The sequence below is a fragment of the Terrapene carolina genome, unplaced genomic scaffold (genome assembly GCF_002925995.2).
Source record: "Terrapene carolina triunguis isolate 2854851 unplaced genomic scaffold, T_m_triunguis-2.0 Scaffold62, whole genome shotgun sequence".
Taxonomy (NCBI): Eukaryota; Metazoa; Chordata; order Testudines; family Emydidae; genus Terrapene; species Terrapene triunguis.
In genome coordinates, this window is record NW_020664413.1 from 36,791,027 (window position 1) to 36,818,583 (window position 27,557).

Below are 27,557 nucleotides of genomic sequence, written 5' to 3' on the forward strand. Positions count from 1 at the left end.
CATCACATTTGCATCCCATTGATATGAAATACTTGTGAACTAACTAGAGAACAGAGCTGTGCATTCAGAAGCAAAGAGATCCTTGGTTTATTAACAAAGATTTTCATGGCCTTCTTTGCAACACCCCCTCTTGTTGAATATAACAGGTGCAATATTCAGATGTTGAAATTTGATGCCTAAAGGTCTGATTCTGCAACCCTTAGGCTATGTCTACACTACAGCCGATCTAGGCAAAACTTATGTTGCTTGGGGAGGTGAATATTCCACCCTCTGAGCAACATAAGTTGCACTGACATAAGCACTTGTGTGCACAGCGCTATGTCAGCAGGGGAGCTTCTCCCGCCAGCATAGTTTATGCCACTCAAGGAGGTGATTTTTTTATGCTGACAGGAGAGCTCTCTCCTGTTGGCATAGAGCAGCAGTTCTCAAACTGTGGGTCGGAACCCCAAAGTGCACCACTGTACGTATAGACATGGCCTTACCGATGCTGAGTAGTACTTCTTCACACATGTAGTCTCATTGAAGTTCATGGCAGTAATTGCCTGAGTATGTGCCATCCAGTTTACAGTATTGCTGTGGATTCTTATTTAAGGCCTGGAAAATAAATTGACTTGACAATATCGGCAAATGCATAGTAGTGTAGTGACAGTCATAAAAATTGTTTGACATATTTCATGCTTAGGACAAAGATAACCTAATACCTGTAAAACAGAAAAGTAATGAGCAGTTACTGGTGGCGTACATACACAAAACAATTATAGTGTAATAACTGTGTGGTTATTTCTGCATTGTCCCCTGCAGTGTCATTATGACACTTAAAAAGGGCAAATTCAAATTACTTGAAATTTTCTGTCACCTAGTAATTCTAAACACAATAATTATATACACTATAGAATGTGCAATTACCATATAGCTAAATAGAATTCTCCTTCTAATTATGCCTTGGTAAATTACTATTTTTGCTCTATAAAATCAAATGTTGGAGAGTTTTAATTTAGTTTCATATTTTTATGCTTTTTTCATGCTTATCAGAAAAGTGGGTAGTTCAGGGATTGAAGTACCAGTCTGTACCCTCTTTGTTATGCAATTATGAATTCAGCCTATGGATTTCTATGAAATAAATGTTGTGGTGTGAACTGTGACCCTAGACAGTGCGGCATCTAAAAAAAATCAGGCATAATTCAGCAAAATTAGCAATCTTTTAATAGGGTACACTACCATGCACAGAACTGTCTGATTTAAACCTGGTCTAAACTGCAAAGGTCTGGTCTACACTACAGACCTATATCAGTATAACTGCGTCGCTGAAGGGTGTGAAAAATCCACACCCCTGAGCAACATAGTTATACTGACCTAACCTCCGTGTAGACAGCGCTATGTCTGTGGGGGAGCTTCTCCCACCAACATAGCTACTGCCTTTTGGGGAGGTGGGTTCATTAAGCCGACAGGAGAGCACCAATACAGCGTTTTAAATGTAGAGTTGCTCAAAGAGTGCTGGTAGAACTCTACTGGTGTAGCTTTATCAGCAAACCCTCCTAGTGTAGACACGACTTATACAAGCAAAAGAACTCTCTTATAGCATAAATTAGTTCCACAAAAGTAATAAGCTGTACCAGCAAAAGGACTTTTACATCTACACTAGGGATTTTGCTGGTATAGCTATGTCAGTATAACTCCCTACTGTAGACCAGGCCTTTAGCCTAAATCACCATACAGAATAAGGCTTTCCATCTTGCGTACTGGCAAAACTCTCCTTGACTTCACTGGAAGAAGGATCCCCAGACCTTTTCACTGGTATGAATCTGGAGTAATCTCAGTGAAGGCAAAGAAGTGCAACTGATTTAAAACTGATATAAGTGATCTCAGACTCAGGCCCTACATTAGTTCAGACTAGATCTGAGCAAATAATGGATTTTTTGGTTTGGAGACTGATCTGAAAAATCTGGAGGAGGGGAAGGGGGGAATTGGTTCAATTCAAACCGAAACAAATTTTCTTTAAATTTTTCATCAGATTGGAAAACTAAAAAAAAACAAAAATTTAATAATAATAATAATATTGTTTTGAATCAACCAAAATGTGCCAGGTCAGGTCAACTCAAAATGACTTTTTTGGGGGCGGGGAGGGGGTTCAATTTGTTTTGAATCAACCAGTATGTATTGGTCAACTTGAAACTAATATTTTTCATTTTGAGTCAGCCATTTTCAGGGTTTTTTTAATTGGTCTAAATTGAAAATGAAATGCCGTTTGAAACAAAAGGTCAAACTGAAACATTTTGAAATGGTCTAAATAAAACATTTCAAAATGAAAACATCAAAATGAAACATTTTAAAATGTTGCTACTTTAAAAAAATTAGTGTTTTTATGGCTGAAACAGATGTTGAATTTGATTCAAATTTGTGAATATCTTTAGAGACTGGAAAAAAGGCATTTTAGCCAAAAATCTATTTTATCAAAAAAAAATTAAAAATCACCCATGTCAGACCCCTATGGAAGCATGTTGAGGTTATCAGCAGGGTAAAGAATAAGAAATAGCTACCTGCACTTGCCAATAAGTTTTGGATAAATACCAGTTTTCAGTCCTTCAAGTTTCAGGAGTACAAACACCTACAGTAAACAAGATAAATGCAAAATATGTGTGTTATATATAAGACAGACTGGTTAGTTATGTAATATCAGAATAAAGGGCCTCATCCAAAGCCCATTGACATCAATGGAAAATCTCCTATTGATTTCAGTGCAGATTAGAGCAGGCCCCAAAAAGGGAATAGAAGCACAAATTGAGAGAGAGAACAAACGGAGACAATTTGACTCCTGAGTGCCCAACTCCACTGAAGATGTCTTCCCTGGCATTGAGAAGCCGTTACACTTTTTACCAGGGCATTTTCCATAACAATATTTTCTTCATTCCTTCAATAAGTTCATAGAACTTGTGCAATAAACTGTAGCAGCATATTGTAGGGAGAGAAGTTAAAGCGTCATAGCTGAAAATATTTTAGTATGTGTTATAGAAATATTATATGCTAAATTGACTAGGATTGGCTTCTGTTTCAGACTCACATGGTTATAAACACTACCCAGCTGGCATGTCAATTTAATTCTGAATCTGAGTCCTTCCCACACCATCAGATGTTGAACCAGCTCTGCCATCTCTGTCTGTTCTGGGCCGCTCTTTGCATGTCTTCTGTGTTATTAAGATGTTTTCCCTCTATTTAAATGTATTGTTCGGGTAAACTGAAAAATATGCCCATGAAAATCTGTTCATGAACAGTGCATTGTAATGTTGGGGCAATAAAACATGATGTAAGATTATTTTAGCTTCTGTAACTATGAACATAGAATTTTATATTTAAAAAATGTATGAGAGTAAATAAACTACAGTATTTTTCTGTTTTAGATGGTGCAAATGTTTCCCATGTGGAATTAGACTAGTCTTTGAAACACTCTTCTCTTCCCAGAAATTAACTACATTCACCTTTTTCATGTATATGTTTGACCCTAGTATGTGTCCATTTTTAATGTCACATTTTAGGTACATCTGAATCTAAATGACTGTATTTTACTTGGTCATTATTTAATTTGTAGAGATTGATCAGTTTAATGTCTGATTTTTTAAGATTTCCACACAATTTTGGAATTTTAGCAATGCAGATATTTTTCTATTGCCCAAGGCAATAATAGATGTAGTGTGCAAACACTGCTTTAAAAAGGGTGTCTGTCTGCTGATTTACATATTCTAAAAGTATTAAGATCAAAAGTAATGAGAATTTAATCCATATGGCGTGTAGAAGATAAATAGGAATATTAATACTGTATCAAGTACTAATTAAAGGAAACACCAGTCCTATTTTTAAAATCTTGCATGGGAATGAAAAAGAAGTCATTGCCAAGTTAAGATCTGATTTTTAAAAGAACTGAAGAATTAACAGTTTTCAGCCACAAATTCTGAATATGAGACTTTGAGTTTCTAGGGCAGGCCAAATTCTGCTCTCATATGATCCTTTGCATTCTTATAGCACTTTCCATCAGAGGATCTCAAAGCACTTTGCAAGTGTTAATTAAATAAACCTCCCAATTCCTATTTTACAGCTGGGGAAACTCGGACACAAAGAGTTTGTGACTTGCCTAAAAATGTGGGTCTGTAGCAATGCTAGGTCCCTGATCACCCCTCTCATTGAAGGCGTCTGCCCCTGTGTGTCAAGGTGATTTGGAGCCTTGGAATCCTCAACACTTTCTATTGGCAAGATGGGGTTCATCCTAATCTTCGATGGTAGGGAATTCTAGAGTCAAGGGCTTCTCCTGAGAATGCTGAGTCCCCAGATAATGAGAATTCCAACCTATCCTTCATCGGTTTCAGCATTCCCGTTCACTGCAGGCACAGTGGGCTGTGGAATCAGAGAGGCACATTTTAAATAGCTAGGCCCCTGTCTATTGATGACTTTACTGATCAGCACTACAACTTTAAATCAGATCAGGAAGAGTCAAGGTAGAGTGTGGAGTACCCGTTTTAGACAGCCCACAGCATGCAAGAGCACTTGGAGTTTCTGTTTCATTATTTGTATAGCACCAACAGGGTGTAACCCCATCTCTCAAGCCATCCCTTGCTAAGATACCCCTCCATGCTAAGGGAGATGGTGCTTCAGCAGAGCTCACCTCTACAGCATATGGGAGGTGTAGACCCCCTGCACGGGTGTTCTGCATTCTTTCTCCCACTGCATTAATTCCAACCTTTCCATGCCCACAGAGGGCAAAATTGTGTTTTAAAGGTGCTGGCCCTGGTTGGGGCAATCACAGAGATGCCAGGGAGACTGTCTTTGAGAACCCCAGGGATCACAGAGGGAGCATTTATGCAGCATCCCTTGGAACGGTGCCGACCGCTCCCTGCTGCATGTTTGCCCTCTTAGGAGAGAGATGAGGTGGAGACCTGACCCCACCTTCTCCCTGCTTGTTTGGAGTAGCATGTGACCTAGGGGCACTAGGAAACATCAGTCACTGCACTCAGGGAAGCACATTGTGTCTGGCCTTTGCAAATGATGCAAGAATGGAGGATGTTCTTGAAATTTTCAAGGGCCTGGCACAATCCATCAGAGATGTGATTAAGAATTGCCCAAGTGAACTGTTGCTTTTCCATTTAGCATTTCAAATACTTGGCTAAGACATGCAGCACTCTACCTCTGCTGGGAGAGGGGACTTCACTGAGAAGAAGTGACTCTGCTGCTCTGCACCAAGGCTGAGTCGCTTCAGGACCTTGTATTCTAGGCATGTGCGTTTTCTTTCCCTTCCTGGCAATGCAGCCCAGGTAGCGTTTAATATTTCTGTGTACTTTTTAAAAGACCTTTTAAATATTAAAGAGAATTTCATTTTCCATCTGGAAAATTAAAACGTAGATGCATTTCATCCGATTCTCTTCCCCCACCCCCCCCAAGTCCTGAAGCAATTCTGAAATGTTAACTAAAGAAATCTAACTGCCCTGGAGCATTTTCATAACATCAAACATTCCATGAAAATATTTTCCCGAAACCCTTGAGCATTTCCAAATATTAAATGTGAAGAGAGACAGCTTTTCCTCAGCTTTGGTGCGGCTCTAAAACAGCCAATGTTAAGTTCAGGTTTTTTAAAACAAAAATACAGTGATATAAACAATACACTTGTTGGGAGACAGGCAGTAGGTGGCACTTCTATCCTCGGTGCAGGGAGATGACACAGAAGCAAAGGGCTCTTGATACAGTAAGAACAAGTTTTGACATGCAGTTAGTTGATGGTTGTAAGATCTGTGTGTGGAGTTTCGAATGGTACAATGTTGTTTATTTGTATTCTGATAGGGCCTAAAGGCCCCAGCCAGAATGAGAACCCCTTTGTGATAGGCACTACATGAACATAGATGGCCTCTGTCTCAAAGAGCTTACAAGCTAAAAGGACAAGACAGACAAAGAGATACAGAAAGACAACAAATAAGCAGTTTCACAAATGTACAGAACTTCTAAATTACAGTACGATTCTGCCCCATTTTCTCCTGTATACAGCCTCTCCGCAGCCAACCTCCTGTTGCTGTGTCCTTGTTCAGATAGTGTCATTTGTCTCCACTGATGGCACTATGACAATTTATACCAGCTGAGGATTTGCTCCCTAGAGTGCACTCTTACTACCATACTCTGTCCCCACAGGGAAATATTCACTCTCGATCTAGCAGGGGGAAAATGGAGAGAGCGTGTAAAAGTCACAATGTGTGAGGGGAATTGTAACTTTAGTGTTTTCACAAGGCTCTAGCAGTCGAACAGTTTTGCTGATGGCAAGTACTGTCAAATGGTGGAGTGTATCTTCTTTGGTGTATCAGCAGGAAATCCCAGTTTGTATGTGGAAGTTATCAGGGAATTATGAGTTCCTAGTTTTGAACAAATGATTTGACAGAAGTATTCATATATTTTTCAGATATGATTTTGTGGATTTGGTCCATATCTAACATAATAGATATGTAATATAATGTACACACTCATGTGCTCATCTATAAAGAGAGCAAATATGTAAGACTTAGCCCTTGTATAGTATTTTCCATCCTTGCATCTCAAAGAGCTTTACAAAGTTGTAGAAGTGTAATTATCTCCATTATACAGATGGAAGAACTGTGTCACTGAGATGTAAAGTGACTTACTCAGGGTCATACTGTTGGTAAGTGGAAGAGCTAGAATAGAACTCAGAAGTCCTTACTTAGCGTGATGATCTATCCATTGCACTGTACCATGCTCATGATAACATGGAATAAAGGGGTTTTTTGGCACAAGATTGGGGCGTCTGTATTACTCACAAATGGTGATACCGCAAGTGGATTGTGCAGCTTATCCCAAAATAGTGTCAATGAAAACTTTACATCCTTTAAAAAAAAAAATGTGGAGCAACTTCTTTTAAAATATTTAGAAATGAGTCACTTAAATTATTTGATGAATATTTGACTAGCTGTGCTCAGCAGATTAAAAGATCTGTACTAGTAGAGCTTAAAAAAACTGCCAAATGATACAAGCCCCTGCACTTGTTGGGTTGACAAGCTCCACAAGAGCCAGGCTTGTATGTGTGGAGATTATACACCTCACAAGATCAGGTGTCATAAAATGCATCACGTAAATTAGCTGCAGAACCTTCAGCACATAAAGATTTCAGTAGAGAAAGACTTTAGCACCTATATTATTCTATGGGAAAATCTTACTGCATGGAAACTGCATGCCCTGGAGGCCTTGGAATGCTCGGTGTACTCCATAATGTGCTGTTTACATGCAAAACTCTTGATGTGGCCCTAGCTACTCTGCTGTCTTGGTCCTCAGAGGGTTGTGTAGTGCTGATTGTTAGAGAACTCCTCAGACACTGCTGCAGAAAGCCCACACAAGGGTTTGCGTTCTGCAGCATTTGAGCTCTGCTGCTTTGCATGGTGGGAATGCAGAGGAAACAGGCCCTAGTCAGGCTAGTGCAGAGGGATCAGGTGAGCACGGGCCTATGGAGCAACACTCTCAAACATAGCTGCTGCTCCAATCAAGTGCTAGAATCTCAGCTGAAGAGGAGCCGCTCTATAGCCCTTTGGCCTGGCCTGGCCATGTGTGGAGGGCAGGTTTCATACCCTCCCACAGCCCTCCTGGACAAAACCCAGTTACTTGGAATTTGTTTAGGAGGGTAAATTTCACCCTGAAGGAGTTAGGAGGCATAGCAAAGCTGACGTAAATGGCCATATGTCATTGTATTGTTTCCAAATGTTTCTCTTTGGGAACATTTTTTTCCCCATTGTGGACAGCTCCCTTCACCACACATTGGATGTACAAGGAGGGAGTCTCATATTTCCATCTTCTTCATTTGAGTCTTTTTGACACTAATGAAACTGTAACCATTTCATAATATTCTTTGGCAATATTTATACATCCATTGTCTTAACTATGCACAGGGTAAGTGGGGTTGGATATAAGTGTTGAAATCAGAGCTCTTTATGTGCTGTTCCATTAATTGCACACTGTATGGCCGGAGTAGGGATTATGAGCAGAGATGAACTCGAGCCACAAAATCCCGCAATTACAGGGCTGTTCAGGTTCAAACGTGGAGTTTTTGGTTCAGCCTATAATAGAATTACATTGTTATTTAGATAGGGGGTCCAACTTCCCCGTAGTTGTGGCGGGGGGGGGGGGGGGGGGGACCGGGGGGGGGGGCTGCTCTGTGATTCTGTTCAGACCCATCTCTAGATATGAGATAAATTGATTTGCTCTCATATATCTCCCGCTTCTACTGTGAGTCTCTGCTCAATCCCTCAGCAAGTGCTCTGATGTCCACTAATGTCAGTTCAGCATCTTTATTTATTTATTTGGATCAGGAGACCTCAAATGGAGAGATCTGGCAGTCAGCTCTAGATTAAGTACTAGGCACAATAAATTCATCCTATTCTCACACAGTGCAGGCAAGAAGATATGAGCACCATCATTACCAGGAGGCGTTGGAGTTGGATTGGCCATGTGCTTCGGATGGAAACTGATTCCATCACCAGAATAGCAATAAGATGGACACCTGAAGGCAAGCAAAAATGAGGCCACCTGAAAACAACATAGTGAAGAGCTGTGGAAACTGAGCTGAAAAACCTGGAGCACAGCTGGGAAACCATTGAAAGACTTGCCAGAAACAGACAGGAGTGGAGAAGCTTCATCACTGCCCTAAATGCCAGAGGTGTAATGGGAACATGATGATGACAGGGCCCTCATCTGTGGGATCCTGTGATGTCAGGAGGGCCTACCACAAACAGAGACCTCTGCTAGGGCATCAGGAAGAGCCCCTTCACACAGGGCTCTCTGTGGGGATGGTGGAGAGAGTGGTGGTGATGGGAGACCACACACAGAGTCCTTTGTAAATGCAGGGGGGGAGCTGAGTCCTCCCTTCTCCTGGACAGACCCCAGATTGCCTGAAAACAGGGAGTGGTGGACTGGGAGCACCGAGGCCTGAGAGTGTCCCCCCAAAAAGTAGTGGAGGTTCCCCACCACCTCTGCTGAAGAGTCTAATGTGGGTGACTCCTGTCATTGGCAGAAAGGCTAATCTTACAATTGTATTCAGTTTTTCAGTTGATATTTCTTCACATCTAAATATGCTGCATTTCTGATTGGGCCGGATGACTTGTCTGTCTGTCCTAAGCATAAGGCTGGATGCTTCCCGACCCTTCTCTCCAGCTGCATTTGCCTGCTTTGGCTCATTGAGAGTTCCACTCAGGAATTAGGGCTATTTCAAACCCTAAAATGGGTGTTGCAAAAACAAGCACTTTGTCTTCACAGCTTTGCAGATAGAGATCTCTTTGAGAACATATTATTGGTCTCATAAGACCGACCACCATGAAAATCAACCTCAGTTGGAGAAACAACTGGGAGCAGGGGCAGCTCAAGGAGAAACCACTTTTAAAATGTAGAGTCAGCATGCACATCACATTTTTATGAAGTGCATATTTACCAATTAGTCAGCAGCATAAGCCAGTTGATTGAATGATCTTCATGTGATTTATGCATAACTTTTTTTAAGTGTGCCAATGGGGATGAACAGTGGATACAAATAGATACAGATGTCTCATGTCTTACTCCTTTTTAAAAAAAACACTATTTCTTGTCATTAAACTAATCTGTCTTTAAACAAATTAGATTTTAGGAAATATTAACTCTTCACCCTCCATGCTACTGTCCTTCACCAGGTAGGACCTGACCAACATCCCAGCGTGCTTTCCACACAGCTGGTCTTGCACTGGGCAGATATGCAGGCAAAGAAAAAGAGGAATATTCCCTGCCCAAACTATGGAGCAGCTCTGTTGCTACTCCAAGAAAGTTGCAGCTCTCTTATCCCCTGGATGAGCCAAGTAGTTACGATTCTTCTGTCCGCTTCCTAAACCAAGTCATTCAAATCTTTGACTCACCCCCTTGTCCACTGCCATGAAACCTGGCCAGGATTTATCCCTTGGATCAGTGGTTCTGAACCTTTTCCATACTGGGACATTCCTGGGCCTTCTTTCCATGTAGTTGAGTTCTAGTTAGGACCCCTCCCATTTAGGATGATAGAAGGACAGAACGGTTGTGACACCTTGACATCTAGTGTCAAGACCCCCGCGTTAAGTATTCATGCCTGAAAGTAAACCTGAATGATCTCAAATGAAACATGCTAATGGCCAACTAGTATAAATGCCTTTCAGATATCTTTAATCATTTTCATCCACTTAAACATCACTTAGTCTTTGTGCAACTAAGCACTTGACTATTTTTAGAGTTAAAACTCCCTGGGTATGTTGAGAGAATGTTAGTAAGATCATTTTATTGACTTCTAGCTCCACTCCTGACAGTTTCTCACATTGCAAATGTGACTTGTCACACCATCAGAGAGGAAAGCAAGCCACTGCATTGTCATGTCATTGGCTAGCTTTGTAGCACCTAGCCAAATACATAAAGATTTTTCTGTCTTTTCTTTTCCTTTGGCATTAGCAAAAATTAAAATAATCTTCTAGGCCAGGGGATAGGATCAAATGCTAGGATTTCCAGACTGATTGGTATTATGCTCAAAGTTTTGATGCACAATAATCGTCAAACATCAGAATGGTCTGAGAAATATTGAGATAGGTGGCAAGTTATTTGGCACTATAGAACATTTTTCAGCTTTAGATCTGAAAGTGCTTTACACAGTTGTTATCTGACTGAACATGAGGTCCATTGCCACTTACTACTTGTTCTGGAAGACCATGACAGCTAAAATGCCATACTCCTCCTGGCTGGTACATTGAGGAGATACAGAAGTTATCAAAGGGATCTCTAGCTACTTTCAATATATAACAGTGACCGCAAAGAACCAAAAGTTCTCGAAAGGGACTAGTAAAATCCACCTGGTTGCACTGCCATGGATTTGCCAGCAATGACCCTCGATGCATGAGTGCTAGTTCTGACATACTCCTTAGATTCTACCATGAAATAGAAGTTTTTGCCTTTTCTTCAATGGTGTGAAACAAGGCAGAATACTAAAAAGTAACATCAGACAGTTTTCTTCATATACACCTCTCCATAGTGTCCAGCCTGAATAACTGTTGTCTTAAAGGTGGTGGAATAATAGCTCCAAGAGCCTGGTCCCCAGCTGGTGTAAACAGGCATAGCTTCATTGAGAATATAGGCCTGAGCAGCCAGATGGACTCAACAGTTCTATTCCTCTGAAATAATGGGACTCAAGCTCTTCTGATTTTCTTAGTGTTTCCTAAGCAACATCAGGTCCAAAGCTTGGGACAGGGCTGGATGTACCAGTGTATGTTTTCTTACTTGCATAGCTGTCAATGGTGTTTTCTGTTTCTCCAAGAAGAGAAAATGTCATCTGGCAAAGCCTTTGGGATTTGAGTGACAATGGTAACTTAGACAAGCCGTCAGTGGTGCCAAGTAACAACTTTTCATGATATCAGAAAAGAACCCACCTTTGCATTCTATGTAAAATGAGTTGGTTAAACCCTTAAGCATCTACCAGCTGAGTGAAAAAGAAATATGGGGCCCAAATGGAGATGTCATAAGCATGAATCTTTCTCCATATAAATAATAATAAAATAAATTTTAGCATTTACAGAGCACCCAGATGATGTGCCAGCATGAAATATCATTCACAGTAGATCATGCAGATGTTCAAAATATGATCATGCACGCACTCAAGGCTCCCCTGGGCCCTTGGAAATGGCTGTTCCACTATGAGGTTTAAATATGGCCCTGGGCTTTTCTGGGGTCCTTGGGCTTGGCTTCCCCACAGTGGGGCTCAGATGTACAGCTGAGCTCTGCTAGTGTTCATGGACTTGGCTCCTTCTTGAATGGGAGAGAAAAAGTGGTGGTATCTTTACCAAGCACAACCCATTTGTGGTGCCAATATGATCTGTCACAGGAAAGTGTTCCGTTCTTCATAATATGCTCTACCATCCCTTTTCTTATGTGCTCGGATGCACAGTGAAATAGTTAATAATGTTAACATTTAAAGTATCATCATTTGGCATCTGAATTTATACCTTACTGAGATGAATGGTGCAGCTTGCTCCTCTCAGGATTGTTGTTGCAGGCTCTCTGCAAATTCAGGCAGACATCACTGCATTGGCTGCACTTGGTTCATGCTTTTAAGGTTTTCTTTGCAAATATAAAATCTAGAGACTTGCCTATTTTTTTAAATAAAAGCTGGGACTCTGGGGCACAAGTTGGCAGCTTAGGAGAAGTGCCAGTATTCTGTCCCTCTACACAATCCCACAATTCAAGCCCTGCTAATAGATAAATGGCCAGTACAAGTGCAATAATTAAAGTGAATACCTAACATAATTTGTGCAAAATACAGCAAAGGGTGCATTTATTATTGATTATACATAGATTTGTGTGGCTTTTAGAAAATTGTGGCTTCTTCAGAACAAAATGATGATGAAATATTGATGACAAAATGGTGATTATTAATTCCAAACTGATATCTGTCATTTATTATGAGCACTAAATGGGATGAATTTCTAAAGGTATGTCTACACTGCAGCTGGGAGCGTGTTTCCTAGCCTGGGTAGATAGACCTGCTAGCTTTGCTCAAGCCAGCACACTACAAACAGCAGTGTCGCTGGGTGTAGCATGAGTGGCAGCTCAAGTCTGCTGCCCAAGAACGTACCCGAAGGGTCTGGATGGATTTGCACTCAGTGTGCTAGCTTGAGCAGAGCTAGTGGGTGTCTATCTACACTCGGAAGCGTGCTTCCATCTGCAGAGTAGATGTGCACTGAGTGATATCATGACATGTATTGGCCAGCTCCTGCAAGCCCTTGCATGAGGAGGCCTTACTTACAGGCATTGTCTGTTGACTTCACTTGGGTTACTGGCATGAGTAAGTGTGTGCAGGTTTGTGCCCTAAATTGCAGCATGTGGTGTTATAGACAAATCAGTTGTCTCATAGAAATTGCATCTTCATAGAAAAAAATTGTCTTTGGTACTTTAGGTCTTCATATTTTTATGGCTGCTTTTTGAAGTTACAAATAATGCAACATCACCTAATCAAAAATGAAAAGCATGACGAGAGGGAGATAATTTCCTGCCATTCTACCTTGTAAAAGCAAACAATGAACTGTAACTTACAGTTCACATGTCATATTTCTTTGCCTTTTTTTACATGATGATTTAAATATTTGTTTGAAAATGATAATTTGGTGGACCGCTTTGAAGTGATTTATGTTTTGTGCCTTATTTGAAAACATAAATTTTGCTGATTATCTTCAGTGAGCCTCTTCATCCATCCGCCAGCCACATGTTCACTTAATTTAGACAATGCTGAGCAATTACATGTGGAATTGATACTTTTCATAAAAGCAAAAATTGTTCTTGTACTTATTTTATTGAAGAACTCAACATATTCATTTTTCTTCAAAGATCAGCCTAAGTAATCCTACATGTTATTCTGTGTTTGTAGAAAGTGGAAAGGTCTTGATTATCTCTAAATTAAAACTGCTCCATGAGTTAATTCAAGTTTTGTGCAGGGGGTGGGAGGAGTTGGTTCTTTTTACATTCTATATAACTTCTGCAAATCAAGAAAAATGCTTATTTTTCTCTGCCCCTAGCCTTTTACTTTCTACAGCCTTTTTAATAATTAAAATAATTAAAACATTACTCTCCAAAGGGAATAGTTTAAAATTCTATTAAATTTAAAAAGCATTTCCATTTTTAATCATATTTCTTTAAACCATATTAATATAAATATATTTTTCTTTTCTGTGCCTTCCATTTTTTCCATATCTTCATGCTCTGTTATAGATTAAAGGATAGTGATTTGTTTTTATGTTTGGTTGGTTGGTTGATTTTAGATTTGTACAGTACCTGACCAATGCTGTAAGGCCCCGATCCTGCAAACACTTACGTACGTGCTTAACTTTACTACTATGATTTCCGTGAGACTACACCTGGTAGTGAAATTAACCACAAGAGTAAGTGTTTTCAGGATCAGACCCTAAGTGTTGGGGATAGGGTGCAGTCCTTATTACTACTGTTCTTATGACTACAATCTACTACTTAGTAGTATACTTTGATGTGTCTATTCACAGTAGTAAATCCAATAGAAAGTGCTCTAGGATCATTCCTAAATTAATAATTTCAGTTTGATATTTTAAATAGTTTAATATCACAGTCTAATTCAATGGAGCTCTGCTAATTTATACCCGCAGAGACCAGAGTTGTAAGAAACTGACACAAAGTATTATAGAATTTAAGACTTGCTACATTCCCTAAGCAATTATCTTAAAATTCTTGTCCTAAATTTTCTAGGGCAACTAGTGATTTTGGATGCCTCCATTTTTGGGTGACCAGATTGAGATTCCTTGAAGGGGTCTGATTTTCAGGAAGTGCTGAGCACCAACCCTCTGCAAATCAGGCCCTTATCTCAGGTTGGCCCCCCAAATCACTAGTCACTTTGGAAAATGAAGGCCCTTAGTTTAAAGTGCTAATGGACAAAATGTAAAAATTACCAAAATTATTAGTCATATGTTTATAATAAAAATAAAACCTTCATTTTCTTCTTTAGTATTTAATCACCTGAAATAAGCAGCACTAAGTTAAAAGGACATGGCCCAGTTCTGAAGAATACAGAACATCGAGAATCTGTGCTGTACAAGGCTATGTTATGCCAAGAAACTGAATTTCACAGCTCAGGAGCCCAAAGTGAACCATTATGACTTTGGAAAATTAATTCAGTTGTCTCTAAATGCTTGTTAAATGCACACCAATTTTTTCCCCCACTAGCTAATGCTCTGTGATAGAAATTTTTTGAAATGGTTATTTACAAATTAGAGGAAAGGTTAATGCACTTTATTTCTTTGTTCTTTGCACTCCCTAAACTCTTACTAAAGGCAGTAAGATTCTCAAGTGTGCATATAATACAAATTTGGACGCAAAATAATATTTGGTGGGTTTTTAATATTGGTTTTGTAATTTCCTCAAAGCCAATTTCCCCCAAGTTCGTAGGTTCTCTTTAACCCCCTCTCTTCACATTTTAAATATGCTCTTATAGAAATTAAGTCTCATTAACTTTTTCAGCTAGACAGAATAAATGTTATTGAGTCATTCTCTTCCTGCTTCCGACTTCTGAAATATTGACCTTTTATATACGCCCAGTTCTCTGCCACAAAAATCAATAACTATAAAGTATCAATAAATGGCTTTTGAGTTATATTTGGAGTGAGGAGAAAATCTAGGTGTTTTTTTCACAATTTGCATCCACCTTTGAACTCTGAAGGTTTCACTCCCAACTATTCATTTTTGTGATTAAGTGTCATTGGCTGAAGAGTTCGCTCAGGCTTCTTCAGTTGCTCTTGCAGATTATTTCCTGTGAATTTTCTGGCCTGACTTTGATTTTGTGGTGGAGTTGTGAACCATAGTTACTTATTGGTCTCATGTTACAAGTCTCAGAAGCAATTAACTCACCCTTAAAAGGAAGGGATCTTTGTGGCACTTCCATGTATAGGTCTATAGGCCTCTGGAGTTCTAGTCTTCTGTATCTGGCCAAGATACCTTCTTCACTTTCAGCATTTACAAATGCAGGGCCAAATCAGCATCTGGCATAAATCACTGTGGCTTCATTGGGGAACATATACTGTATCATCTAGCTGTAGACTTTTTTGCCACTTCCAGTCAAAGTTTCTTTAATTCTTCCCTTAAAAGTTACTCCTGACAACTACCCTGAATTTAGAAGAAACTTCTGCCATAACGAACAAAAAAAATCTACTCAGAGTTTTATCTTGGGTTTCTATCATCAATTCTTTGAAACACATGCTGAATCTGCTACACTTAGATTTAAGAGCCCGTACATGTATCGATATGGACCCATGCATTTCAAGCCTTTAGAAATGCAAATTGTTTCTTTATAGAACAAAACCTTAGAGACCCTACTCTTGTGGTTCCACAGAGCCTTTATTGAGCCTCATCATTATGCTAAATTAATACAAATTTCCTGTGTGTCCAGAATTCAAAGTCAATCAAGTGTCTTAATCTCCTGGGATATGGGATGAAAATGCTATTATCACAATTTGGAGGAAGGTGAGGGATTACCTATAAAAAATCAAGGCTTTATACTAGGGCAGGGTGTCTCAAACACATGCATATTGTAAACCAAATCTTAACTGAGAGAGAATTTATGGAGCACCACCCGTCCTATTTATGATTGCCTGGACCAGCTCCCCACAATCATATAACGTCTTTGTGGCAACTGCAGCAGTTGATCACATGGAGAAATATATTAGGAAAGTATTTGTGATTCTTTAGTTGTATTTAGTGCAGTAAATGTTTTGACTGTTTACTAAAATGTTTATTTTTGCTGTTCATTTCATCTCTCCCTCCATCTGTTTAGCTCTTCTTAGCTGGAAACCAGAAGGAAAGCCCGCCCCATGTGACCAGTCAACTCTGTTGTGTATTAACATGCAATCCTCAAAACTCCAGTGTTCCACAGACCCCCAATTTGAGAACCTCTGTAATAAGGGCTCCAAGTATAGTCTATAAAGCAGCTCTAGAGGTTCACAGTACTGGCATGAAGGTGCTTAGGATCAGTATTTTAAAGCTCCCACAGATGTTCAGTCAACCAGTCAGTGTTTGATTGGCTGACTATTGTAATGCTTCTCTAAAAGAATAGTCTCCTTCCCATTGTGCAGGTATAATAATGGATCTTTCCACCCTTGTTGTTAGGTATGTGAAGAACTTTCTTTGTTTTGTGTATAATCGCAAAATATATTTTGTGGAACTGTGGGAGCTTTCCATCTGTGAGCCAGACGCTCTAGTACTGTATAGCTGCTTGTGCCATACTTCTGGTGGAATCTCAGTTGACATGTGAAGACCATCCTAGTGTAGGGGTGATCGTTTGGTTGTATAGAACCAGCGTAGGAGTTCTTATGCCACTCTGACTCCCTACTATCATTGTATCAAGGAAAGTGGGGCACATCCAGAGGAATGGAGCATGGTTGGCTCTGCACTTTTCTAATCCTCAGCTGGGTTTTCCACCTCCATCCTCTTAGCGATTGCTGTCTGACATAAATTAGAGCAGCTCTTGGATTGCTCCAGTGCAACCCATGGGAAATGGCCTGCACAGTGCAGCAGCAGGGTCCACAGTTAATGATAGCTATAAACCATCTTTGCACACAAGCCCCTGATGTGCATTCTGGGCAGTTTTGCATCACCTTAGGATCTGATGCCCTGTTTGATGTGATTTGTATTGTTGTATTCTCTTTTCAAGCGAGATGGACTTTTTTACTCTTCATTTTAGTGTTTATAATCTCATCCAGACTGATCATGCAATGTCACTCTAATAGCGAAAGAGACATTGATCTAAAATATATAAAGATCTAAACTAGCTACTTTCTCATTGCCTGGTGCTTATGCGTAGGCTGGCCAGCTTGAAAGCAGATGGCCGAATATTCTCCAGGTAGGGTGACCAGATGTCCCAATTTTATAGGGACAGTCCTGATTTTTGGGTCTTTTTCTTATATAGGCTCCTATTACCTTCCACCCCCTGTCCTGATTTTTCACACTTGCTGTCTGGTCACCCTATCTCCAAGTGGTTGGCTAACAAGCCAGGAAGGCCTAATAGGGCCATGAAATATAGTTGTATTGGGTGGTGTTTCCAGCCAATTTGTACATGCTAATAGCCTGCTTTTCACCAGTGCTCAACTTCTCTGAAAATCAAGTCATGAGGTTCCACTCCAGCTGTTTACTGGATTATTGCCCAAAAGGCAACTTCCACAATTGCATAAGTCCAGGTTTTTGGCCATAAGAATCAGACAGAATGTTGTTGAGGGGAGAACAGATTATCATCAATTAAATCCCATCCTCACACTTGTCTAAAAGAAGATTCTACAGACCAGCTCAGGTACCACGAAGAGAAACAATTCACAAAGCTAAAGGATGTACACCCTTGTAAACCCATTTGACTTTGATTAGTTAGGAAATATGCTACTACCTCTCTGGAATCATAGATGCAAACGATTCACTATTAGATGTGGGTTTAGTCTCAGTTTTAAAGGAGAGTGTCTGATGAGCTTCCTTACAGTTCACTTTGAAGAGGAATGCATGGCTTTTAGACAAGGCTTCCAGGAGCTTGCTATTTGTTGACAGGTTTGATCTTATCCATTTTGGTCCCCCTGCTTGCTTTGTTTTAATTTCTGCCTTCTCCCTCTATAGTTATTGTTCACAATAAAAACAGAAAGAAATGACAAATACTGAAAGATCAGAATTGTACTGGTGGGGGGGAGAAAAGATTCTAACTAATTGTGGAATTTGTTTCCCAACAAAACATCTCAAGGCCATAATCTCATGGTTCAGAAATAGCTAAATGATTGATATCACAGAAAATATTTGTTGTTTTAATTACAGTATCATCTGGGTCTTTGGCAATGAACAGATGCAGAAAAAACCTTGACGCACCCATCTTGAAAAACTTGTGATTTGCTTAGTGTGCTTTATAATTTAAAGCATATGGCTTCACATAGAGCTGCAGTGGCCAAAATGAAGACATAAGTAATGAATCACTGCATGGAGGAAAATGCCTTGCTTCTGTTATGAGTTCTTTCAGTGTGTGTATTCAAATGGTTCTGGTTAGGGTTATAAACAAAAGGCAGCTCTTGCAGTTTCAGCAGTGTGTTACAGATTCTGAGATGCACATGACATCAAAGAGGCTTCACTAATGAATTTCCCTAGCAATCTATGGCTCTTGGCACTATGAACACACTCCATCTGAGTAAACAAAACTGTAGTTGGCCACCATTGTGTGGGATCTCAGGTGATACCGAAGGCTGATTTGGGGGTTGTTGGGTTTTTTACGTGTCTCCATTATAGGGCTGTTTGCCTTAAAAATGCTATACACTTCCAAGGAATCAGATAATCACACTTGGTGTTACGAAGCTGCAGTGCCAAGTACTTAACATTAAAAATCACAGAAGGCTAAATCCTGCTGTCCTATTTGCCTCATCAGCTGAAGCCAACCGGTGTTTTGCCTGAGCAAGAACTGCAGGATTTGGCCAGGATAAGCAAATCATGCTAAACCCCCATATCCTATTCTAACTTAATTAGGGCCAAGTCACCTTCCTTCTGCATCAGGCCCTATGGAGTCACTTCTGCAGTTACCCTCAAGGGCAGCACGGAAATATTGTCATGGATGGGAGTGGGGCAAGAGGAGAGCAGAGCAGTGCAGGGGGCAGCCGTCTGCAGGATAGCACCTGCCTGTCTGTGGGAGGAGGCCAGTGATGACTGAAAGTTCTGAAGGGTGAACCCAGCAGCGCTGAAGACATTTTCCTTGTTGGATAGAGGGTTGGAGAAGGCAAGGGCTGCAGCCTTCTAGACCCACAGATTCAGAGGATCTGCCTATAGGCCACCCTCAGATACTATCCTGCATGGGTGATGCCCCTCTGCACTGCTCTGCTGTCTTCCTGTCTCACTCTTACACCAAGAGCCATGCAGCCACTGGTTGCAGCTACAAAGGTAGCTACAAAGAGCTAATGCTCTTTCAGGGAACATTTAACCCCCAGATTTTCCTTGCAGAAATTCAAGAGTTCAGTGTGGCACAGTGCTGCAGAGAGTAGCTGATTGACTGCCCCATCCACGCCTGCCCCCAAATTCCTGAGGAGCACTGGCCCTTATAAATACTCATAGATGCTCTTCTGTAGGAAACCGAGGATGAGTGGATGGTGCTGTGGAGGCAATACCCTAAACCATATGGAAAGAATGACTTCCACTCATGTCAGGTCCCCTTTTTTATGTAAACAGGGGGAACAGCCTTGGTTAACATTTGTAGAGGTCTGAAGTTGTAAAGCACGATGTCAGTGCTAAGTAGCCTGATGATAGTGTTACTCATAGAAATGTAGGGCTGGAAGGGACCTGAAGAAATCACCAAGTCCAGCCCCTGTGCTGAGGCAGGACCACAGATACCTAGACCATTGTATCAGGTGTTTGTCTAACCTGTTCTTAAAAACCTCCAGTGATGGGGATTCCACAACTGCCCTTGGGAGCCTAACTACCTTTATAGTCAGAAAGTTTTTCCTAATCGCTAACCTAAAATTTAACCCTTGCTGCAGATTAAACCCATTACTTCTTGTCCTACCTTCAGTGGGCATGGAGAACAATTGTTCCGTGTCCTCTTTATAACAGCCCTTAACGTATTTGAAGACTATCAGCCCTCCTTCCCCCCAGTCTTCTTTTTTCAAGACTGAACATGCTTCCTAATGTCACCAGGTTTACGTAACTCTTCGAAACCTGGACTAATTAGGTTTTGTTGCTTAGCTATTGGTGGTGGTTTCTCCCCTCAGCCATCCCATCAACTCCTAGGCTCCCCAGCCTCTCTCTCCCTGGCAACTAGGTTTCTCCTTTTTCTTCTCTTTCTCCCTTCCAACCTCCTTCTCCTCAAACTTCCCCTCCTCTCCCAATTTCTTTTCCATTTTTCTTCCTACAGTCTGCTTCCCACCATGCTCCTCCTTCATTTCAACAGCAATTCTCCCATAAAAACCTCAAACACATTGGAGACATGCATAATTACCTAAACAACCATGCAATCTGTGTATTCTCTCCTCCCTTCCCTCCCCACTTTCGTTTTCCCTTCTCTGTGTGTGTCTTTATCTCTATTTAGACTGTAATCTTTCTGATGCAGTGGCTGTATCTTCCCATCTCTTTCTACAGCACCCAACGCATATCAGGAAATACCATAATATAATTCTTAATAATAATAATAATAATCTATAACATAGACCACTTGGAAACCTCAGCTATTGCAGAGCATAGCTGCCAGATTACTCCCTAGTGCCTGTCTCATGGAGCATGCTACAGCTCTGCTCTTAATCGCTTCTGATTTGTTTCTAGGTGCAATTCAAGGACCTAGTTTTGACCTACAATATAAAGCACTTCCTGGTTTGGATCATGTATCTCTTAGATGTCCTGATTTTTCCTCATGATGATGTAGCATTTTACATCCCCTTTGCATAAATCTAAATAACTCCTCAAGGTGGAAGGCACTGAAGAATCAGGCCTGAAGTATGGGAGTGGGGAACGGAGGGGCGTGACTTTGTATGAATACTTGACATATACATAGCAGCACATGTCATTTTTAATGTCTGTCTCTCTTCCTTTTTTTTAATCAGACTGACATAATTCAACTCCTAGGGCCTGATTCTGACTTCACTTACACCAGTTTTACTCCAGTGTAACTCCATGGACTTCAATGGAGTTACTTCTGATTTTACATTGGTATGAATGGGATCAGAATCTCAGATGCTTGGCGTCAGAATATATTTATATTTCATGGAAACTAAATATGACTGTTCCTTGGAATCAACTGGCTGCACATAATTATCCTCTTAGCATCCAGTCAGGGAGGACGATGTACCTTCTCATACTCTGTGAGGTCATCTCTGCATTTGTCCAATACTTCAGGATGAAAAATGAAGTTAACTGCTGCCTTGAAAGAAGATGCAAATCTGAGAAAAACTGGAAAAGCTCAAAAGCATCAAAATACCTATGAAGTATCAAAAGAGAACAAAGACAAGTTTTTCCACAAAAATCTTCTCCCCAGGCTATAACAATGCTTTACATAGGCATGATCAATATAACCAAGCTTGAGAACCAAAGTCCTTTGGAATAAATTAGACTGGCAGGAAAAGAAACAAACAAAGAACAAATTAACATGATTTTAAACATTGCTTAAATTTTCATGAATATAGACCTTGAAATGTTATGATGAGATCCCATGAGTCTGTGCTAATATTTGCCTATAATTAAGAGCTGCACTTTCATGTTTCAACTGATAATATAGGTTGGAAATCAGCCACATACTTGCTATATTTCTTGGTCATACTGATATATCTGTTTTATTTGTTTACTTCATTAATAATAAATGAAATCCTGTAAATGAAATGGCTCTGGTACGTTTTATTTGTTAGGTTGCACTTTCTTCACCTCTTGCTGTTAATCTCCATGTGTCTGAATATTTACAACATGAGTCTCCCTTCATTCAACATTAAGGCTTTCTGTTTACATGTAACAAGAAAAGTGACAAGAGACTGATCCTTGCCACACCCAGCTTTTGGGAACCCTGAAAGAGAGAGGAGAAGTACTCAATACCACCCTCTGAATTATCTCAGAGAGGAAGAAAAAGAACCATCCACTCCTACAAGGGAGTCAACAATTCATCATACTCAATGTTAAAAGATGCTGACAGATCTAATAACATAGGCAAGGATATATTCCGGGCATCCCTTGCCAGGAATATATCATCACCCAGAGATATTAGTACCACCTCTGTGCCATACACAGATGTAAAACATAATTGAAGAAGGTCAATGAATTTTATAGCCTCCAGATGCAACTGGAGCTGCCTCTTCATCACTTTCTCTACGAAATTCCCTAAAAATTGTGCAGCATTTGGCAAAATTGTCAACATCAAGAGATGGTTTTTAAAACAGGGAACCTGTTTAGGGGCACCCTGCCTTCATCTCAAAGGGCAGTATTAACAGTCCCAGTCAGTTATGGGATAAGCAGGACTGTCACTCACAGGACTGTCACTCACAGACATCTGTCTGCTGAATTCCAAGGATGGAATCACTCCTCCACCTCCATTACATGAATTCTTTAGAAAAGAACATTCCTTATGGATGCAACTTTCCTGAATGTACTGGTCGAGATGTGGGCCCCTAGATGCAAGAGTCCTTGCATCAGAGTTAAAGAGCACTTGACTTTTGTTTTTGAGGCCCTGGTATAGTTCTGTGGGAGTCCTTTGCAGTTTGTCCAAATGATGGTGTCTTGATCAGTAGGTAATCTATGTAATATAATGACATGAAATATACGAATCCCCTCCAGGCCAAGGCTTGTCATCAAAATGATTAATATCTTGGAGGCTATGTTTAACTCAAAGGAAAATGTTCCTGTTCCATAATAAAACAAAGAAACAGCAATGAAAAGGGAAATTCATACCTGAAAATGTTTCTTTGAGATCAACAGCACAAAACAATCCCCAGCAGATTGGGACCCAGGGTAAGTGACACACTAAAATATATATAATGGTCCCTATTGGCCTCTTAAAATCAGTGATCAGCTAGTCTGACTTCCTGCATAACACAGGCCAGAGAATTTCACCCAGTGTTTCCTGTATCGAGCCCTTAATTTCTGGTTGAGCTAGAGCATATCTTTTAGAACATCTAGTTTAGATGTAAAGACTTTGATTTAAAGGTGATCAGTTACATCCTGACCATGTGGACAAGATGCACCAGCCAGAGACCTGGGAAAGAATTCTCAATAGTAACTCAGAGCCCTCCCCATCTAGTGTCACAGCATCGGTCGTTGGAGATATGTGCTGCTAGCAGTCACAGATGGGCTACATTGTAGGCAGTCTCATCAGATTATCCCCTCCATAAACTTATCAAGCTCAGTCTTGCAGCCAGTTAAATTTTTTGCCCCCACTGCTCCCCTTGGAACGCTGTTCCAGAACTTCACTCCTCTAATGGTTAGACACCTTCATCTAATTTCAAGCCTAAACTTGTTGATGGCCAGCTTATATGTATTTGTTCTTGTGTCCACATTGGCCTTTCCCTCCCTGGTATTTTTCCTTCTGATGATATAGAGAGCAATCAGATCTCCCCACAGCCTTCTTTTGGTTAGACTAAAGAAGCCACGCTCTTTGAGCCTCCTCTTATAAGATAGGTTTTCTATGCCTCTGATCATCCCAGTAGACATTATCTGCACCTGTTCCAGTTTGAATTCATCTTTCTTAAACATGGGAGACCAAAATTGCACACCATGTTCCAGATGAGGTCTCACCAGAGTCTTGTATAATGGCAATAACACTTTCCTGTCTGTACTGGAAATACCTCGGCTGATGCATCCTAGAACTGCATCGGCCTTTTTCAAGGCTGCATCACATTGGTGGCTCATAGTCATCCTGTGATCAAACAATACAGCCCCAGGTCTTTCTCCTCCTCTGTCACTTCCAACTAATATGTCCCTGGCTTATAGCAAAAATTCTTGTTGTTAGCCCCTAAATGCATAATCTTCCACTTTGCACTATTAAATTTCATCCCGTTTCTATTACTCCAGTTTTCAAGGTCATCCAGATCTTCTTGTATGATATTCTGGTCCTCCTCTGTATTTGAAATATGTTCCAACTTTGTGTCATCTGCAAATTTTATTAGCACACTCCCACTAAGGTCATTAATAAAAATGTTAAATAAGATTGATCCCAAGACTGATTCCTGACAGTTCACCTTCCAGTGTGACCCATTGTACTCTCCCCTTCAACCAGTTCCTTATCCATCTTTCAATTCTCATATTAATCTCCATCTTCTCTAATTTAAGTAATACTTTCCTATGTGGAACTTTATTAAATGCCTCACTGAAATCCAGGTAGCTTAGATCTACTGCATTTCCTTTGTCTAACAAATCAGTTATCTTCTCAAAGAAGATCAGGTTGGTCTGGCATGATCTACCTTTTGTAAAGTCATGTTGTATTTCATCCCAATAACCGTTTACCTCTATGTCCTTAACTCCTTTCTCTTTTAAAATGTGTTCCATTGATAATGGTCTCATTAACGCTGTATGCAATAGCAATACCAACTCCCTACTTTTACTCACTATTCCCTGCTTATACATCCAAGAATCACATTGGTAGTCTTAGCTGTATGTTGGACTGGGAGCTCATGCTCAGTTGGTATCCACCATGATGCGTTAGTACCTTTCAGAATCCCTGCTTTCCAAAATCAGTCCCCATTCCTGAAAATGTGACCTTCAGTCTTTGTTCCCAGATGTATGGATCTTGCATTTAGCTCTATTAAAACACATATAGTTCAAGTGAACCCAGCTTACCAAGTGATCTAGATTGCTCTGTAAAATTAAGTTGTCCTTATCATTACTTACTATGCCAGTAATTTTTATGTCATTTGCAAACTTTACCAGCAATGATTCTATACTTTCTACCAAATCATTGATATTGAATAGCATTGGGCCAAGAAAAGATCCCTTCAGGACCCTATTAGAAACAGCCCTATTGGCTAATGTTTTCCAAGGTATAATGACTTATTTTTAGATCTGTCAGCCAGTTTTAACCCATTTTAAATGGGCTACTTTGATTTTGGTACAAAATCAGGGATGTAAGGGGGCATAAGTGTCTGCCCACCCTGAATCTTCTGCCCAGATTTGTAGTACACAGACTGTTGCAGGCATACCAGAGGCACGTAGCACACGTTGGGTGCTATATAAACAATAAATAGATAGTTATTATTACAATGACAAGTAATTTTTCCTGTCAGTGGCCTTAACTTTGTCATCAAAGCTAAACATTTTAAAACGCTATTTGAAATGCCTATTTAACTGCTGAATGTAGAGCATATGTTAATACACTTTTCTCCAGATACAGTAGTGTATGATAAACGTTACCAGATTTTCTTACTATTCCTATTTTATGCTACTAAATGCTAAGACAACTGGGTCCACTGAAAATGTATTTCCTTTGGAGGATGCAATCTGCAGGCCAGCTATGTAATATGCAGAAATAATTATGTGTAGGGGTAAATAGCAAGAGCAAAACTTTATTAAATCAGAATCTAGATGGACAAAATAAACCATAGCAACATAAAATTTTAATGTAGATGTTGCTGGAAAATAAAAGGAAGGTATTAAAATACATTTTGAAAGAAGAATACAATGTATTCCCTTTGTCACGTAATCCAGTACATCGCATCACAGCAGGATACTGATAACAAGCTTTGTAATAATTGTGTGCTTTTGGCAAGCATCTGATAGGTGTGTGAAAGAGTGCCCAATTCTTCACTCACTCACACTAGCTTTACACCAGTGTAACAAGAATTGATTTCAGTGCAATGACTCCTGATTTGTATTTCTGTAAGGGAGATCATAATTTGGCCCTAAGACTGAAACATCACCATGAGGACAATTGCAGATCCTGACATCATCAGAGTTTTGAATCCCAAGGTCCGTTCCAAACCCAAACTCAATAATTTTGGAAATGCTCAGTGATATAGGGTGAAATCCTGGCCTCATTGAAGTCAATGGCAAAATGTCCATTGATTTTAATGGGACCAAGATTTAATTGATAATCTCTTTATTATATTTAAATATCATAGGGGACATTTTCCAAGACACGAATAGGAGTTAGGCATCCAACTCCCATTGACTTTCGAGCAATATACCCTGGAAGAGTTTTGTACCTTGTCTACTTAGAGACAATACTGGCAAACAGCAAAGGTGTAGGCAGTGCCGCCAGAATTTCTTGATCCACAAACAACTCTTTGCAAAATGATTAGAACATTGGAAAGCATCAAGATCTTAAGCTTTTGGGATTATAATTAACAAATAATATGAATTTATTACTTGAGGGTATTCTGTTGTTGTAAAGAGTTAATTTCTTCAAACAAATAACTTTAAGATTTTGAGCCTGACTTTGCCCTGAGTCACATAGTGGGAATCACACCTGTGCACTGTGTATATAGTTGAGAGTAAAACTGAGTAAACAAACGTAAAGGGAGGCACCCACAGGCAAATGTGAATAATGGGCTTTTTCCTACAATAATTCATGGGCATTGGTAGCTGAGGGATGGATTTGCATCAAGCTTGAAGTTCCATGAAGAACAAATAAATAATAGGTGAACACTGCATAGTACCAGGAAAGTTATAAAAGCTACTGCAATTGGGTAGAAAAAACAGTTTGTCAAATCTTTGGGTTTGTGAGATTTTGTTTTTTTTATGCTAGCAGGATTATTTTCTTTAAAGAATATAATTGCATTGAAATGTATCCTTTCTTTAAGGACTAGATAATTGTATTGAAAAGACCTCACATAAAGTCTCCTTGGCATAGAATGCAGTGTTGGAGCTTTGCTGACAGACAGCCATATCCTGACACTGGTTTTTATGTAAAACTCCCACTGATTTCCATGGGTGCTTCACATCTGGAACAATGGCAGGATGTGTCCCAAAATGGGAATAACACCTGAAAAACTTTAGAGAAACCCAGCAGTCAGTCTGTGGACCTGAGAACGTCACAAAACTGCTTTAAAGAATTATGTTATCATCAAGGGCCAGATCCTACAAATGAGCCCCACATCTGCCCAGGGCTCCCCATCAACTTCAGTTTTGAAGTTTTCAAAGGGGCTTAAGTGGAATGAGGACCTTGTGCTGGGCCTCTGGAGAGGGGCAAATTACACTCTTAAGGCGGGATCCAAGTGTAATGTGAGTAATATTTTTCCTTCAATGTTTGTATTGAAAGTTAAATATTCACCTGTTTCTTTGAACTAGAAATATTATTAGGTTATTTATTATTTTTAAAAAATCATGTTAAAATGAGATACTAGAAAGGTCAAGATAGGCTGTGTGAATGATCTTTTTGGAAAAGAAATTAATTCCCAGATTTTTTTTCTATTAGCATATTTATGAATTGTCCTTAAAATAGTGCTTATATCATCAATTAGTTGTGCTGTGTTAGGTTCTTTCTATCAGGTTTTTTTCTCTGAACCACCTCTTATAGATTACACAGAACAATATTCTTTTTTGAAAAAAGCAAAAATACAAAGGCTGTGAGC

At 39.9% G+C, this 27,557-nt stretch overlaps 1 protein-coding gene across 1 annotated transcript in view; it reads left to right on the forward strand.

Annotated features, from left to right (window-relative positions):
- The window catches only part of MYO3B (myosin IIIB), a 245,837-nt gene that overhangs the window by 215,519 nt on the left and 2,761 nt on the right, over window positions 1–27,557 (forward strand). The gene's annotated exons all lie outside the window — the stretch shown is intronic.